Source organism: Euprymna scolopes, chromosome 21 (assembly GCF_053919585.1).
Source record: "Euprymna scolopes isolate OS-2025 chromosome 21, ASM5391958v1, whole genome shotgun sequence".
Lineage (NCBI taxonomy): Eukaryota > Metazoa > Mollusca > Cephalopoda > Sepiida > Sepiolidae > Euprymna > Euprymna scolopes.
The window spans coordinates 75,288,374-75,306,298 of NC_136502.1; the positions used below are offsets into that span (position 1 = coordinate 75,288,374).

The window sequence follows — 17,925 nt, forward strand, 5'->3', positions numbered from 1 at the left end:
CGCCGCTTATAGGTTGCAGGTGGTGACCCGACACGCCTTAGGACGGGTACCTGGTAGCTAAAGAGTTCTTTACCTGGTGACTTACAATAATCCATTTTGGTTCCTACTTCGGCTAGACAGGAAGTTAAAGTCCTGATCTAATCAATCGACTGGTCGCGCCATGTTCTAGTATCTATAAATTCATCCCAAACCGTATTATTTGATCTGGTTCTTCTACAAATCAAAACCTTATTTCTACTTTTTATCTGCCCCCCCCATAGATACTAGAAGGTGATTAGGATTAGAGTATATTATGTTGAGAACACCAACATTACCAACACTAAAGAGTAATGCTTTCTAAAAGTAATGTTCAAATTGTCATTATATGGTTTCTTTCTTTTTTATGAAAATCGCTCCAGGTAAGGCATAAATCAACTTGATGAAAATACCTTAAAAATGTAAAACACTAACCAACAATAAGTATTAAGTTTTGATTCTGACTTAAAAAAACAGTAATTCTCCCTCCTTTGTCATAAACATCGCTAATGGAATATGAGGTCTAAAAGACAAAATAAGGGAAGCGGGAATTACGAGGCTGCTGAAAGTAAAGCTAAGGTCCACTGTCTACTCCCTTAAGAGTAATATTTTTTTAAGAACAATGTTCCCTGGGATTAATGTTTTCCAAGAGTTGCCTCTATCACTGTGAAATTGTCTTCTAAAACTAATATTTGCTGGAAGTAATGTTTTCTATAAATAATGTTTTCTATAAATAATGTTTTCTATATATAACGTTTTTTTATAAATAATGTTTTCTATAAATAATGTTTTCTATAAATAATGTTTTCTATAAATAACGTTTTCTATAAATAATGTTTTCTATAAATAACGTTTTCTATAATGTTTTCTATAAATAACGTTTTTTTATAAATAATGTTTTCTATAAATAACGTTTTCTATAAATAATGTTTTCTATAAATAACGTTTTCTATAATGTTTTCTATAAATAATGTTGTCTAAAAATAACGTTTTCTATAAATAATGTTTTCTAAAAGCAGCGTTTAATAAAAAATATAAAATAATTATCCTACCAATCAAATTGCATTTGACAATTTTGTTCGGCATTAAATAATCTATATATGGTTACTATGATGTAAAACAAACCAAACCGAATCGATCAGTCATTCATAGATCGTACAATGTATGATGTAAAACTACAAAAATTCGTCTTTATATATTGTTATTAAGCTTTGAAATAAACATCCGTTTTCTATTTCTATTTTCTTCTTAATTCTTGGTCTGAGCCAGCCATGAAAAATACAATATTTTCATAGGACTACAACGTCCCCTTTTAATTTTTTTTTGTTCCTGGACTTTCAAAGCATCAGTGCGCGTTTGATATCCTAGTATTCAAGTGACACCAAATGTCATTTTACTTTCTTGTACATTTATTTTTTTTGGATTACTAGCAGTTTAGCCCGGCTTTGCCCGGACCCTATGTACTGTTCATAAGTTTATGTGCGTATGTATATATTAAAAAGTGTGAATATGTACCGTAATGCCTTTCTATATAATAGACTTCCTTAACTACTATAGAGAAAAGTTAGTAAAGACTGCAGAGGTAAAATTTTTAAAAATTTTGACCCCAATTTTGACCCCTTAGCATTTATTGTTTTTGGGCTCAATTTGAATTATAAATTTTGATTCATGTCCCAAAAATCCTATATCTAAGATTTAAAGTGTTTAGACCTTTGGTAGAGTTCTCAAAAGTAAAATCGTTGAACTTTGAGCCCTTAACAGCCAAATTTCTGGCCGAAAACCGATCCAAAAGATTTTCCCAAATCTCAATGCCCCTTAAGTCAAATCTCGAGTTTGTAGACTCAAAATTGACGGAGTTATTGTGTAGGGAAATGTACACAGACAGACACACATACAGACATTTTCACTTGTATAGATTTATAGATTTGGATTATCCGGACTACTTTTCTACTCTTAAGAGTTATTTTCATAATGTTTCGACTCATATAAAATTTAACGTTCTTCTGGTGTTTCTTATCGAACTCAGGAATCTTTCTGTCCAACTCGGAAATCTGCACGGGATTTCCATCGAAACGCTTTATTAAATCCACGGGGATGGCATGCTTTCGTTCCGTCAGCCCTGGCCAAAGATGAGAACCGTAATCAGAATAATTCAAATAATCCAAATTATTAATCCTCACCTAAACAATTCAGGAACGTACTTTACTTTGTTTGTTCTTGTTCTGCATGAACAGTACGCAATAAAACGTCCAACTTACTTTATAGGACTGTAACGAACCTTTAATAGTAGTATATGTTTATATCCTGGTATTTGAGTGACAGCAAGCCGTTTAGCTATATTCGTCTCGTTTTTATTATTATGTCTTATTTTTTTTTATTCACGGTTCTTAACAGACATCCATGAAACATATCATATACTTTATAGGGCTATAGTATCCCCTTTAAATTTTGTTATCGAACATTTAAATAGGCAGTGTATGTTTGGTATCCTAGGATTCAAGCGACAACAAATCTCTCTTTATTTTAATTACATTTAATTCTGCCTTTTTTTTTCTTTTTCTTCTTTTGTTTCCTCTACCTTGAACAATCAGTTGTTAAACATAATCATTACAATGAAACCATGAGTACACTTTTCAATATTTTGCCATCACGCTTTTAAATCAGCATTTTGCGTTTGCTATCCTGTATTCAAGTGACAGCAAACCTCTCCTGTATGTTAAACTTGTTTGAATCTTCTTTTTTTTGCATTTATTTTTCTGTTTCTTGTTTTTCTTGTTTATTTCTGGTTTGAACAGGCACTCATGAAATATATAATATACTTTATAAGCCTATAATGCTCTCTTTAAGCTGTTATCGAGCTTTTTATATGATTATATCATAGTATTCAAGTGACAAGTGTATACGGCACGTTGACACACCCGTTCTCGCCAGATCACCGGAGTTAAGCAACATTGAGCCTGCCCATTACCAGATGGGTGACTATTTGGGAAGGCTAAGCGCTGTATGTGCTTTCTGATTGTCTGCATTGTTTCCAGTCGTCCTGAACCTCCACTTGTCATTGGTATTCAACAATATCGACTCAGGCAAATTGTGGTTGGAGATTGCGCAACTCTTGCCACAAAAATTTCACGCGCATGCTCCCTTACAATAAGTATCCATAGTCTGTCAAAACTGAAGGAAGCTTTTTTATTCAAGTGACAGCAAGCCTCTAGTATTTTTTTTTACCTTGTCTCGATCTTCATAATCGTTTTTTTTTTCTTTTTTTTTAATTGTCGGTTCTAACAGTCACACATGAAACAAACAGCATACTTTATAGGACAATAAATTCTCTTTTGAAAATTTTGTTATCCAGCAATGTTTGTTTAGTATCTTAGTATCCAAGTGACAGCAAGCTTCTCCCGTATTTTAAATTCAACTGGGCAGCATGTTTTCTTCTTACTGGTATCCAACAGTTTTCTTGCAAGAAACCTCTCCCATTCAAGTGATAATACGTCGCACCTGTATTTTAATGCGGTTTCAGTATTTTTTTTTTTTTTACCTGACGTTACCAACTTCATTTTCCTTTTTTCTTTTTTATTTATTCATACTTTTCCTTCTTCATTTTTAAAAGAATCGGTCATAAAATCTATAGTATACATTATAGAACTATAGCGTCCTTTTCAAAATTTGGTTGTAAAAATATTTGCTATCCTATTATTCAAGTAACAGCAAGTTTTAACCAATTTTTCTTTTTCTAAATTTTCGTTTTTTTCTTCTTTTCTTTTTATTCATTCCCGCGCGAACAGTCAGCCATGAAATATACACCAGACTATATAGGACTGCAGCCTGAAATTTGTTTCGTTTGTTTTCAACCCTTTTACAGAGTTTCCTTTCCTCGCTTGATTCGTCTACCTTTACTAAGAGCCGCTATATCTTCATCTCCCCTTCAACGTCGCTCAACACACCCCTCTTTCTCTCTGACTAAAAACCCTAACACTTTTGTCACACAATATTTGAAACTGCAGCACTAGCAGCAGCGGTATTGGCAGCAGTATCAACAGCAGCCGTGGCAGTAGTATTAGAGCTTTTCATCAGGACACACAACTCACTAACGCTGCTGGCTTCGGAGATTTTTCAATATCGCAGGTTAGTTAAGCATTGACTTTCTCAACTTGATATTCTTTTAAACAAATTACTTTTCTCACTTTTTCGCCCTTTCTTTTGTGTATGTGTGTATATATATATATATACACATACATACATACATACATACATACATATATGCATGTATGTATTTATGTGTGTGTGTGTACATTTGGGTTCAAGTTTTGGCGGGTCTATTGTACCACTTTTTAAAATACTAAAATAAATGGAAAAGAGAGTCATATATGTGTATATATATATATATATATATATATATATATATATATATATATATGTGTGTGTGTGTGTGTGTGTGTGTGTGTGTGACACCCGGGTTCAAGTTTTGTCGGGTCTATTATGCCACGTTCCATTAATATTCCTGGAAAATATGCCCCCGTGTCCCTTCTCCCGCTATTAATTAAATAGTAGGGTAAACTAGACTCCCAAATCTTGGTTGCGCAACTAATCCGGGAGAAAAGAAAACTTTGAGATAACGCTTGTCTTTCTCCACTCATGCTACAATAGTTCCGGTCATCCTGGACTTTTTCTTGCCACTCGACTTAGTAACGCGGGTCCAAGGCAGGTGCGGTTGGTGATCGCGGAACATTTAGTTTACTCTACACTTACTAGACAAGCACGCTTACAGAAGATATCCATTGTTTCTTGAAATTAAAAAGAGGCATATATATATACATTGTTATTATTTTTTATATCTTTTTAAAACTTCACTTTATGGTTTCCCTTGCCAAACATTCACGGCAAACACTCGAATAGCTACAACCATTATCAGCAATTTACTTTACCCTCTATCTGTGCCTAAAACTAAGCGAACATTTCATGAGCAAAGCTTTTTATCCAAAATTGTTCGCCGTAGAACACAATACTGTGGAACTGCTTGCCAGATAAATATAACATGGTCGTTTTTCAAGTCCAACGTAAACGTGTTGAGCTGTCCACTTAAGTGATTAATTTCTATCCAATTTCAACCAATCACCAATCATCACGGTGTTGTCCCACCTGATAATTATTAACCCTTACTCTCGAGTGGCCTTCAGACCACAATAAGCCGTGACTAAAAGAGAAAAATATACATAAATCCGCCTCCCTCACCCCGCAAAAAAGATCGTATCAATGTACATGTTTTCTTTAGGTGTCAACGCAACCCTTTCTTTTTTCTTTTTTTTCTTTCTTTCTTTCTTTTTTTTCTTTTTTTTTTTGAACACTTTCATTTTTGGTTTAAAGTTTGAAAATATCCATACTTTCAATAATATTTTATCATCATTTTGTTTCTTGCTAGGCGATATATAAATAGGCGTATAATTAAAAAAAAAAAACAAAAAAACCCCAAACTTTACTCCACATTGTTAAACTCCAGCCCTGTCGCAGCGTAATGCACTGATCCCTACTGATTATCGTGTAATGCTTGTTCTCTGCAGTTTTAGAAGGTTTATCCACCCAGGTATTGCTTTCTCCCTTTGAGAAGGGGTTAATTTATTGCTAATTGCATGAGGCACATTTACCGGGGGCTGTCGATGGGGTTGCGGACAGGGTTGCCCAGGCATTTTTGTAGGTCAGATTATCCATCGTCGAGAGGGGCTCTGATTTCTCAGTCCTCCTTTCCGACACCGATGTCATAGTTCTTGAGATAGAACTATGTACCCTTCCAACGCAAATACCTCAACCCATCCAACTAGCAGCAAAATCGCAATCTTCAGATGCCGGATACTTCTCTACTTCAATAGTTTCTTTCTTCAGATCATTGTCATTTGGATTTCCCCCTGCTCCCTGTTTCATCGACCGTACTAATACGCAGATATTCAAATGTAACGTGAACAAATATGTTGTAGCCTAAATACTCACCTAGGTATATAAATAGACTCTTTATAAATCTGACACATATCATAGTAACTTCTTACGCTTTAGAGGCAACCTGCCTTGTTAGGGATGAACATAAGGAAATAAAAACAAAAACAAAAACAAACGTTTTGTCAAAAATGAAAAACAACAAACAAAATATTTTCCTCTTCTTTTTTTCTTCATTTTTTTTCTTCGTCTTCTAATTTTTCTTATTTTTCTTCCTTTCTTTCTTCCTCTTCTTCTTTCCCGTTTCTAACTTTATCGGGCAGTTTATTTTGGTTTTAAATTGAACTTCTCCACTTCATTAAGACATGAGTTTAGAAACCGCTGATAACAATGCAGAAGTATTCTCTTCTTTCACATTCTTAGTGACAGCGGTACAATCCTAACTCTAATCAAACTATACATTAAGTATTTCTTTTCTTTTTAATAAGTAAAACTCGCCCTTTCTCTTGAAGTCACGCTTATTCCTATACAGTAGTGATCCCTGCTCAATGACATACGTCCACCATATCTGTTGTTTTAAACCCATAGAAACTCATAGTTCCAACATTTTTTTTAGTAAAATGTGCAAAACTGATAATTTTGGACTTAAAGATGAAAGTGAAAGAAATAAAACTTTCTTGAATTGAAGAGTTCAACTCAAATATTTGAGTTGATGAAGCAAAGCACGATGCAGGAAAATGTAACATCGGACATTGGGTTTTCTTTATAATGTTAGTGTTTATTTAACCTTACGCACACATAAGCATACACACTTGCGTCGAGCACTGTGACAAGGGAAATGGCACGTTCCTATTATTATAACGCCCTTAAAAAAACGAACGGATGACTTTTCAGTCGCTGATATTGTTTTATGACAACTTATGTTTGATGGGGTAGTGGTTACAATCGATGTTGAAAAAAACCCAAAAACGTCGTATTAGTTTTCGATCTCGGTTACAATCACTTGTCTATCGAGCCACAGTAAAGAACTGTGATACAGCGAAGCAGTATTCCCGTGGATCTCTCTCTCCATATGGTGATTGTCACATCTTGACAAAGGTAACCATCTTTTCCATATATATGTATGGACATATGGACTTTACCTTGAAAAATCCTGAATGAATTTTCCGAGACGAAATATCGATCTCTACCCGCATGCCTATATGTTGCTTTTATTGCGTTCATTATAGATGTTTCATTTTATGATTTTGTTTCATTTTAATTTTACCAGTATATTTTGTCGAATTTGGATCCTCCACACACACGCACACACACACACACACACACACACACACACACACACACACACACACACACACACACACATATATATATAAACATATATATGTTTTATTTTAATTACCGTTTTATCTGGTTGGTTACATATGTTTCGGATGTTGGAGCATGTTTACGATCCAACAGCCTCGTCAGACCTTACAGAAACCTTAAGGTCTGACAAGGCTGTTGGATCGTAAACATGCTCAAACATCCGAAACATATGTAACCAAACAGATAAAACGGTAATAAAAAGATAAAACACATATTTGCTCTGCAATAGTATTGAGCACTCTCTTCAGGTTTTTACTAATTACCAGTTTTACCATATATATATATATATTTATATATATATATATATATATATATATATGTGTGTGTGTGTGTGTGTGTGTGTGTGTGTGTCTGTTTATATTTATATATATAAAGAGAAAAAAAGGGGAAATAAGAGAGAGAGAGAGAGAGAAAAAGAGAGGGAGAAAGAGAGAGTCATTTACAGACAGTTGACTTTTTTTATGTTTCACTGACATTTAAACCCCCAACTGTTTGGTTAGCAATTGAGATATCATACCGTTACCTTATTCACCTTATTTAGAAAAGTACTGTAAGTCATAATGTTTGTATTTGTTACATCTTCACTGTCCTATGCCAATTATGTCGTATGTTAATTATTTTTACAAAGTCATTACTTTACGCTTAGTGAGTAACGTTACTTGTCTTACTAGAGGGCTCAATTTACCACTGGTGAACAAAAACTTAAAGTCAATACTTAAGAACAAATTATCTATCTATCGGCCATTTAGTATTTCCGTCAAATTAGTGTATGTTTCGTCAGTTTCTAGTTTCTTACTTTCTTTTTGTCACATGACTTACAGGCACTAATATGACCGAAATACTAAATGAACTACTCGCAAAATTGAAAATAAAAAACACTTAACAATCGAAAACGTGCTGTGTTATGTGATTATGTTTGTCTAAATGAAAATATGCTGCCTAAATATACACAGTATATGCATTCATACATAAAAACATTATTTTTTAAAATTATATATATATATATATACATACATATATATATATAAATGCGTATGCATGTGTGTGTGTGTGTGTGTGTGTGTGTGTGTGTGTGTGTAGAGAGATGAAAAAGAACACTATATAAACTTGGTTTGTTTCTTTATTGTGTTTCGCTTTCACTCTCTCCCCCGCTCTCTCTCTCTGTATATATATATATATATATATATATATATATATATATATATATATATATATATATATATATATATATGTGTGTGTGTGTGTGTGTGTGTGTGTGGTATATATATATGTATATATATATATATGTATATATGCATATATATATTTATACACGATGCAGGTCACTGCTGAAAATATGAAATACGTTTAACGTTACATCAGGTTAATGCTATATATTTGTACCACTTTTATGTCCAATTAGGAAGATTAAAATCAGTTTATAATGCAATAAATTCAATGCAAATCTCATATATTTGAATTCTCAAATAGAAAGCTTGAACATATTACGTACACTAAAATCTCAAAAAAACTGAAATTTGATGGAAAACTTATTGATGTTATTGGTAAAATTTCATTACAACTTGTGAGATTTGAAATTCTCCCTCTGTGCATACATTAAATATAGTCCACATTTTGACCCATTACACCTAACAGTGTATTGTGTTCGTAGTACAAGAGCATTTCTCATGAAACCATACTGTAGAAAACAATGGTTGTGTTTGTTTGATCTGTTGACGATTCTTTACAAAATGTTAACAGACTTAGGTGAATGAAACATTTCCTGAAGAATATATAGGTAGATAGATAGACAGACAGACGGATAGATAGATAGTTAGATAGTTGTATCCACAATATAAAATTTTATTGATACAAACATAATTTTGATACACCTTTTAAACATATTTCTGATTCACTGATTTAATAAGTCTAGCCTCCTCAGGCCAGCATGTCCTTTCTTTATGTTATGTTTGGACACGGACACACACACACACACACACACACACACACACACACACACACACACACACACACACACACACACACACACACACACACACACACACAATTGTATTTTTGTTCATCTGTGTATCTCTCTGTATGCAATAGCATTTATCGTGCTAATTAAGATGGACCGATCTTTAATAACATGTGTGTATGGTTATTCGAATTGAAACAAATGTTTTCAACTTTTCTATTTCTTACTAATGTAACAATAATATTGTTTCATTTTCAGCCAAACAAATTGTATACATATTATAAAAGTACGTTTTTAATTCAATGTCGTTGTCTTGTTTGCTTCCTTGTTTCTCTCTGTTTCTCTTTCTGTCTTTTTCACTTTCCATCGTTTTTTTAGAGACCATTTATCTGTCCATGTTTTTTACTTTCACTTTCACTTTCATTTTACCTCAATCTTTCACTTTCATTTTCTTAATATCTTGTTCAGTCGTGCTTCGTGTTCTAACTTCTCCTTTTCCTCTTTCTCTCTATTTCTTGCTCCTCCTCACCACACTTTCTTCTATTTTAATATAAACTTTTACACATATATTTTATCCTTATTTCGTCCTGTTTTTCATTCTTCCTTCTCTTTTTCATTGCGAAAATTTATCTTTATTAAATATATATGAATGTTTAGCTCACTTTTCCCCTTTCCACTAAACCGCCTTTTCCTTTCCGTTCTGTTCTTTTTGAAACATTTCTTTACTTTTATAATTTGTAACAAGTTTTCGGAAATTACTATAACCTCCCTTTTTCCTAACGCCATGGAGTAAAAAAAAAAAATGAAAAAGTCCACTAAAATGAATGATTGTAAAAAAAAGAAGAAATCTTTCTAAAAAAAAAAAGAAAAAACTCGAAACCTCGAAAAACTTTTTCGAATGGTAAATGTAAAAAAGTGAAAAGAATAACAAAGAGAAATAGATGATAATATAAAAAAAGAATATACAAAGGGCAAGAGGAGCAGGAATCACTACATTTTTGAAACAGACGGGATCAATATGACTAATCGAATTACCATTGTAGAGTAATTATCACAAACATATATATATATATATATATATATATATATATATATATATATAGTAACTTGTGTCTTTGTACAGAAGAAATTACCGGAGTGCCCAATTACACATAAAGCAGCTGGATCTTTTTTCAAATAATCCTACAGGTTAGTTTAAACATCCATCAGTACTGGCGGTTTCTCAGAAAACACAGGAAAGCAAGCCCGTAGAACTAAAAAAATGACCAATGTGACCGCTGTTTGACAGCTGCTGTCTAATATATCATGTAACCCTCTGCTCCATATATATATATATATATATATATATATATATATATATATATATATATATATATATATATTACACATACTGGAATGGACACTTATACATCGGAGGGATTCTATATAGCGCTGCCAAATGAAGGTACGTATACTTGTATATAAACGAGTTTTAAATAATAACCTGATATATTGCATGTGTGTGCGTATCATTTGTGCGTTCAATATTAAGCATTCGTAGACACGTGCCTGTGTCTGTGTGTGCGCATGCGTGTGTGTGGGCATTTTATGTCGTGTGAAGTAGTGATGTCTTAATAACGTACGACCATCGTTCGTGCCGAACACAAACTGCGTGAAAGCGAGGTAATATCGTGCAAAGATAACTAGAAATTCTTTTAATTTGAAACTTATTTCGCTGCAATATATACCACACACACGCGCGCGCATATATATGTATATAGAATGTTTATAGGTAGTAAGTTATAAAATATATACAATAGAACCTCGGGATACGGTGGCCCTAGGATACGTTTTTTTCAGATTACGATGTGAAATATGATGTTTTTCGACACCTGGTTACGATATTTGTCCCGCCTTACGCTGTTAATTATAATGTAATTTGATTATATACACGTGTATTATATACTGCATTGTATTTTGCAACTAATTTTAATGCTGTATCCCGGGGTTCTACTGTATGTCAATTAAGCTACACAAAACTTTTCGCGTTTCATCCCAGTAATGACTCGGATTAAGCGCGGACAGGTCTGTGTAAATTAACTGCAATATAATTTTTTTTTTAATCTTGCTGTCTAACTCTGCTCATGTACTGAGCACTATTGAATAAATACTGAAAATCAATACGTAAAATATTATATATATATATATACCAGCAAAAGTAACCGTCGTTGACTGGGTTCAACAACAGCCTACAGAAAATGGACTCTGATTTATGAAAGTATGATAGGTTATGAAAAAGAAGGGTTGTAAAGAGATAGCTTCGAATTTGGGGGTATCAAAACCAAAGCAAAATATGAAAGTAAAAATAAAATAGATAAACCCCATATGTTATTATACCATACCTGTTCACACTGAAGCACTTATAACAATATTCTGTGGATCTATATTAAAAAACCTTGTTAAACTTTGTGACATATTTCCATTCTATGGACGTCAGGCGCGAACGAACACCCCATAATTTTATTATACCATATTTCTTCAAACTGAAACATAATTATCAAAGTATACTTACGCAGATAGATATGAAAAGTCTTTATCAAAGTTTGTGCCTGTTTCCATTCCACGGAGGCCAGGCGCGAACGCAGACCCCACAATTTTATTATACCATCCCTATTTAAGTTAAAACACACTTATCAAAGTATTATTATGTACATCTATATCAAAAACACTTGTAAACGTTTTTTATTTTAATTTTTAAATGTTTTATTTCCATACTTTGTGGACCAGGCGCGAACGCAGACCCCACAATTTTTATGAACCACAGTTCTGCCGGATCAAACATACCCATTCCTGTGTCTTGATACATCTTCTATCATTATATGTAATCTGTTTTTTAAAATAGTCAACCATATGGGAGCCTATTCGTGACCAGACACACAGACACACACACACACACATACACACACACACACAGACATTCAGCTTTATATTATATATACACACATCTATTGAAATCTCACATGTATATTGGGTACAATATAATAATCAATAGCGATTTAACTGTAAAATGATAAATGCGAATTTTGTATGAATTACGCCTAGGCAACGTGGGGCATCATATATTATTAACACACACACATATATATATATATATATATATATATATATATATATATATATATATATATATATATATATGCACGTATTTGTGTGTGTGTGTGTGTGTGTGTGTGTGTGTGTGTGGGTAGTCGTTGTTGGTTCATAGGTTTTAATACCTTTAAGCTAGAGCGTTTATAAAATTTTGCGCAATAACAAGTAGGTCTATATTATTTTAGCAAGGATTTGTATTTTTATTTAAATTTATTCCTATATATATATATATATATATATATATATATATATACATTTATTAAAATTTTTTATTCAATGATTCATCATAAAATATACATAGTATTCAACAAATATACTGTTTCGCTGTATCACAGTTATTCGACTGTTTTCTTTTTTAATTTTCACTTACAATATATATACAATGATGGATAGGAATTGTATCACATTGTGAGTTTATGCTCGTTTCGTATATGAGATATTTAAAACTACAGAGAGACGACCGCGTTTGATCCCGCGTCGGACAGTTTGACTTGACGATTCCCTACGAAGATGAAATACGGAAGCCTCTGTGTTGCTTGATATGCATAAATCTATTTTTATAATTTATTACCTAGCTCAACTCACGTATCGAATGTTGTTGGAAAAAATACTGCAAATCGATAAATAAAAATATATCTTCTTATAACATTTTATTAATACGTTGTATATATATATATATATATATATATATATATATATATATATATGTGTGTGTGTGTGTGTGTATACATATATCATAATTATTATTATTATTATTATTATTATTATTATTATTATTATTAGATTTTATTCAAAATGCTAAAAGATGAAATCACATTCATCGATTTTGATTGTATTTTTAAAATTTCTAATTCAATTTTTATTTTTACATATTTTGAATTCAGGTAGATGTCTTTATTTGTATTGTATTACATTTTACACGTTTTTTTTATATGGGAAATATTTTCCATAATATAACAAAGTAACTTTGTAAGCAAGAAATAGATAGTCATTAATATATATACATATATATATATATATATATATATATATATATATATATATATATATATATATATATATATATATATGTGTGTGTGTGTGTGTGTGTGTGTGTGTGTGTGTGTGTAGGGGGTATATGAGTATAAAAATATACATATATCCATGAAATATATGTATGTATATATATATATATATATAAAGTTAGGTATATGTGTATGTTTATTTATTCCTATGCCTCTAAACTAATTAACTGATCATTATGAAGTTCGGAACACGCCTGCAGAAAGTTGATGCCATTATTTTCGAAGAATTCAACTACCTCCGCACAAGGAATCGACTTATTTACACAATCCACAAAAAAATATTAAAAAAAAACAAAAAAAACCTGAATTTAAAAATTAGGACCTCTTACAAGATGTTGAAATTAACTCATAATAAACACCTTTTTGTGTTAGATTTTATTTTACACACACACACACACACACACACACACACATATATATATATATAAAATGCCATTATCTTATTTATTCTGAATGACACGTAACCTCCTAATAAATGTTTTGTGATTGTAAACTCCTGTAAAATGTTCATTACAGATTAAAATTACGTATAAGCAATATCACATTAAGAGTTCTCTAGTTACTTGTAACTGGCTGATCGAAACATTCAACAGATGAATCTTCAGATTTAAAGAAAATACCGAACTTACTGCAGACATTTTTTTGTTTCGCTGTGTCACAGCTTCTGAAAGTTCATAGATAGCCAAATGGCTGAGGTTGAGATTTAAATCCGGTTTTCTTTCGAGAGTCTGTTGTGTTTGCAATGTGTTTAAACACGTGTGTTTTGATGTGTGGATGTGTTTTTCTTGTTTTAGTTGGTTTGTTTGTAGAAGTAAACAAGCACACAAAACCCAAAGACGAAACGAATCTCCTTTTCGTTAGATTTAGCAAACGTGCACGACGGGTCATTGTGCTTAAGTCAATGTGCCATGGGTTTCCATACTTTTCTAAATTTCAGCATAACCTTCCATACATTTGGTATCGTTTTGAAATTATTATTATTTTTTTAAAATCGAAGCTTTTATAATTCTCTGAATTTATTTCTCGTTCGATATACTTTCCCGCCTTATTTGAATACATGGTTTATTTTATTGTGATGTTGTTTTAGTATTTAATTGTTTTCGGCCGATATAATCCCCACCCCCTTCCCCGCCATCTTCATTGGATGTAAAAAAAAATCAGCAAAAGTGTCAGACGAAGAACTAATATGAAAAACAGAAAACACGTTTTTGTGGCAAATTTTATGTAACAAGTTTGTTGAATACAAATTTTATCTTGAAAGCGAACATGAATAAAATGTGCAGGAATATTTAGAAGACCCAAGTGAGTATGAGTTAGAGGGATTGTTAGAAAGTAATCGCTAATTACAGACTCTAAATCACCACTAGGTGTGAATAATGTAGTTGATAAAATCTTTTAACAAAAACTTGTATACGTATTACACATTCACGCAAAGACACACACATACATACGTAAATAAATAAAAGGCTTCCTTAAGTCTTAGCAGACTATGGATACCCACTGTAAGGGTGTCTGTGCGTGAAATTTGTGTGGCAAGAGTTGAGCAATCACCAACCACACCTCTCCTGAGTCGCCATTGTTAAATACCAGTGGCAAGTGGAGATTCAGGACGACTGAAAACAATGCCGAGATAAGCGGAAAGCACATACAGTGCTTAGAATTCCCAAATGGTCACCCATCTGGTACAAGTCAGGCTCAACGTTGCTTAACTTCGGTGATGTGACAAGAATGGGTGTATCAATGTGATTATGCCGTACAAACACATACATACATACACACATACACATATATCTATCTGTTTGTCTCTCTCTCTCTTTCTTTCTCTATAAAAGTGATTTATCTGTGTGTTTGTGTGTCCGTCTGTCCGAAGAACGGTCTCTACCAAACATTTTAGTTGTTGGTCTACAAGCTTGAAATTTGGCACATAGGGTATACAGAATTATGGAACAAATTCAATATGGGATTTAGCTCGTAAAAATAGCTGTTATTGGAGTCGAAGTTGATAAAATTTAAACTTGGCCGACGTAAATTGACTTAAAGATATATATATATATCTGGGCAGGAGCTGCTAAAAACAGCCTATCCTGCCTTGACAGAGTACAAAATAGACTTCGTGGCTTAGTGGGGGATGCCCTTTTCTCTACCCTGCAACCTCTCTCCCACAAAAGAGACGTTGCGAGCCTATCCTTGTTTTATCGTTATTTCCATGGCAGGTGCTCGTCTGAACTCCAATCTCTGGTCCCCCCTCGCCAATCTTTCACGAAAAACACCCGTCTAGCTGCTAGTCCAGTGATAATGGCTTGAATTTAAGATTAAAATGTAAAAGTCAAGCAATATGGTTTAATTGTACTTTGAATGAAAACATTCATTTCGAACGCACCCCTGCCATATGAAAGAACCTACTGCTGATTTTATATGCAAAGCATTATCGGTAATTATCGGCTGTATTCTGAGACGTATTCTTAACTAAGATCACTCCCAGACTTATACACTAAAATTCTATAAATTTTAAAGAAAATCTTTTCAGCCGTTTCGGAATCTATATGAAATAAACTCTCTCACACACACACAATCACGGACAAAGCTGTATTTATATAATTGGATATATATATATATATATATATATATATATATATATATATATATATATATAGACAGAGAGAGAGAGAGAGAGAGAGAGACAGACAGACAGACAGACAGACAAACAGATAGATAGAGGCAAATAGACAAACACAGAGAAATAGAGAGAGAAATAGGACAAATTAGTGATGAAAAATAAATTTGAATAAATTACAATATTTATTGGTGCACCAATCATTAAAATAAGGAATTATAATAAGGAAAATCCTTAATATTATATTGGGCTGTTTTTTTCGGATTTTATTGTATCCTAGTCTCTCACTATGTTACATTGGTGATAACTTGTGACATTATCGATTACAATTTCCAGGAACGTATTGACTTTTTGGATTTTAGGATAATACCTCCACACCTGGTTTGGCATGCTCTTCATAGTGCACCATATTGAATAAAGCTTTGTTAATTATTTGATTTATTAAATTTTATCTCAGTTTTTAAATTATTGATCCCAGATACTACGTTTGGCTTCATTGACTACTATTTCTTTAATTAATTGATTGACTAATTAGTTGATTGATTTTTTAAAATCCTTTATTTTATCAAAATGTCACTTTTATATTTTACAAGAAAGTTTGTTATATATTTTATTTTATAAATTCTCAAATCCATGCTAACCAACGATGCAATTTTTACTAATGCTTATCCTCTGATAAAAAGTAAGAATTTCCCGGTATTATGCTTCTTTAAATTTTTGATGGACTAACAAATATTGTAATTTATTCAATTTTATATTTCATAATCAATTTTCCAAATTTCTTAAATTGCTCTATCTAGTATATTGAGCTTTTTATTATCTGGATAGGTTCCAATATTAAAATGATATTTATTTTTGTAATTCTTTACATGTGTTTATATATATATATATATATATATATATATATATATATATATATATATATATATATATATATATATATATATATCCCAAACCTCTGGCCTATATGGAGGGGGAGACTAAAACTTGCTGCTATGGTTTCGAATGATCTGAAATAACAGCAAGGAGAGACTTGATTCCAAATATTTCTCATATGTTGCATCTACTATCTTTTGGAAATAGGCTATCTCCAGTATCAAATAAGCCTTATACACTGTGAAATTTACTTTATGTATGAAAACGAAAGAGAGGAGATATAACATACGAGAAATATTTGGAATCAAACCTCTCTTTACTGTTATTTCAGATCATAGTAGCAAATTTTAGTCTTCCTTCTATCAAGGCAAGAGGTTATGGAGAAAAATGAGATATTTTGTAATTCATGTGAAAAATTAGGAAACCAAATGACTATAATTAAACATTTTATGGCTGTAAGAAAGTGCCAAAAATAGACTGGATGATTTATGATCCTCTTACCTCTTAATGTCCAATCTTAAGAGCAAATGTCACATAACCCACAACACAATTTAAGTCATTACCTTTCCATCGGGCCCTCATTTGTGAAATGCTGATCAATAGTTGCTGAGATATGAAATTTATAAAATTGTTAAAAAGGGGGCTTTATCTATATTTCTATCTCTCTCTCTATCTCTCTCCGTCTCTCTGTGCCTCTCTCTGTGTCTCTTTCTCTTTCTCTCTATCTATCTATCTCTCTCTCTTTCTCTCTCTCTCTCTCTCTCTCTCTATATATATATATATATATGGATATATCTATACTCGTAACCTAATTGAATATTGAAATGGTCATATTTTTTATTCTTTAAAACATGATTTATTTAAAACATGTACATGAAAATTCGCGTGTTTTATGAAGATTACGATACTATTGAATGGTTAACATTTTATCACAACTGGTAACAAAGAACCTATATTTTCAAACCAATAAAATAATC

At 32.3% G+C, this 17,925-nt stretch overlaps 1 protein-coding gene across 4 annotated transcripts in view; it reads left to right on the forward strand.

Annotated features, from left to right (window-relative positions):
* The first annotated feature begins 1,030 nt into the window (after nucleotides 1-1,030).
* LOC145242517 (protocadherin-19-like) overlaps nucleotides 1,031-17,925 on the forward strand; it is a 338,653-nt gene continuing 321,758 nt past the window's right edge. For all 4 annotated transcript variants that reach the window (XM_080105579.1, XM_080105580.1, XM_080105582.1 and 1 more), the window contains exon 1: nucleotides 1,031-4,140. The gene's annotated coding sequence lies outside the window, so the exon portion shown is untranslated. The remainder of the gene's footprint in view (nucleotides 4,141-17,925) is intronic.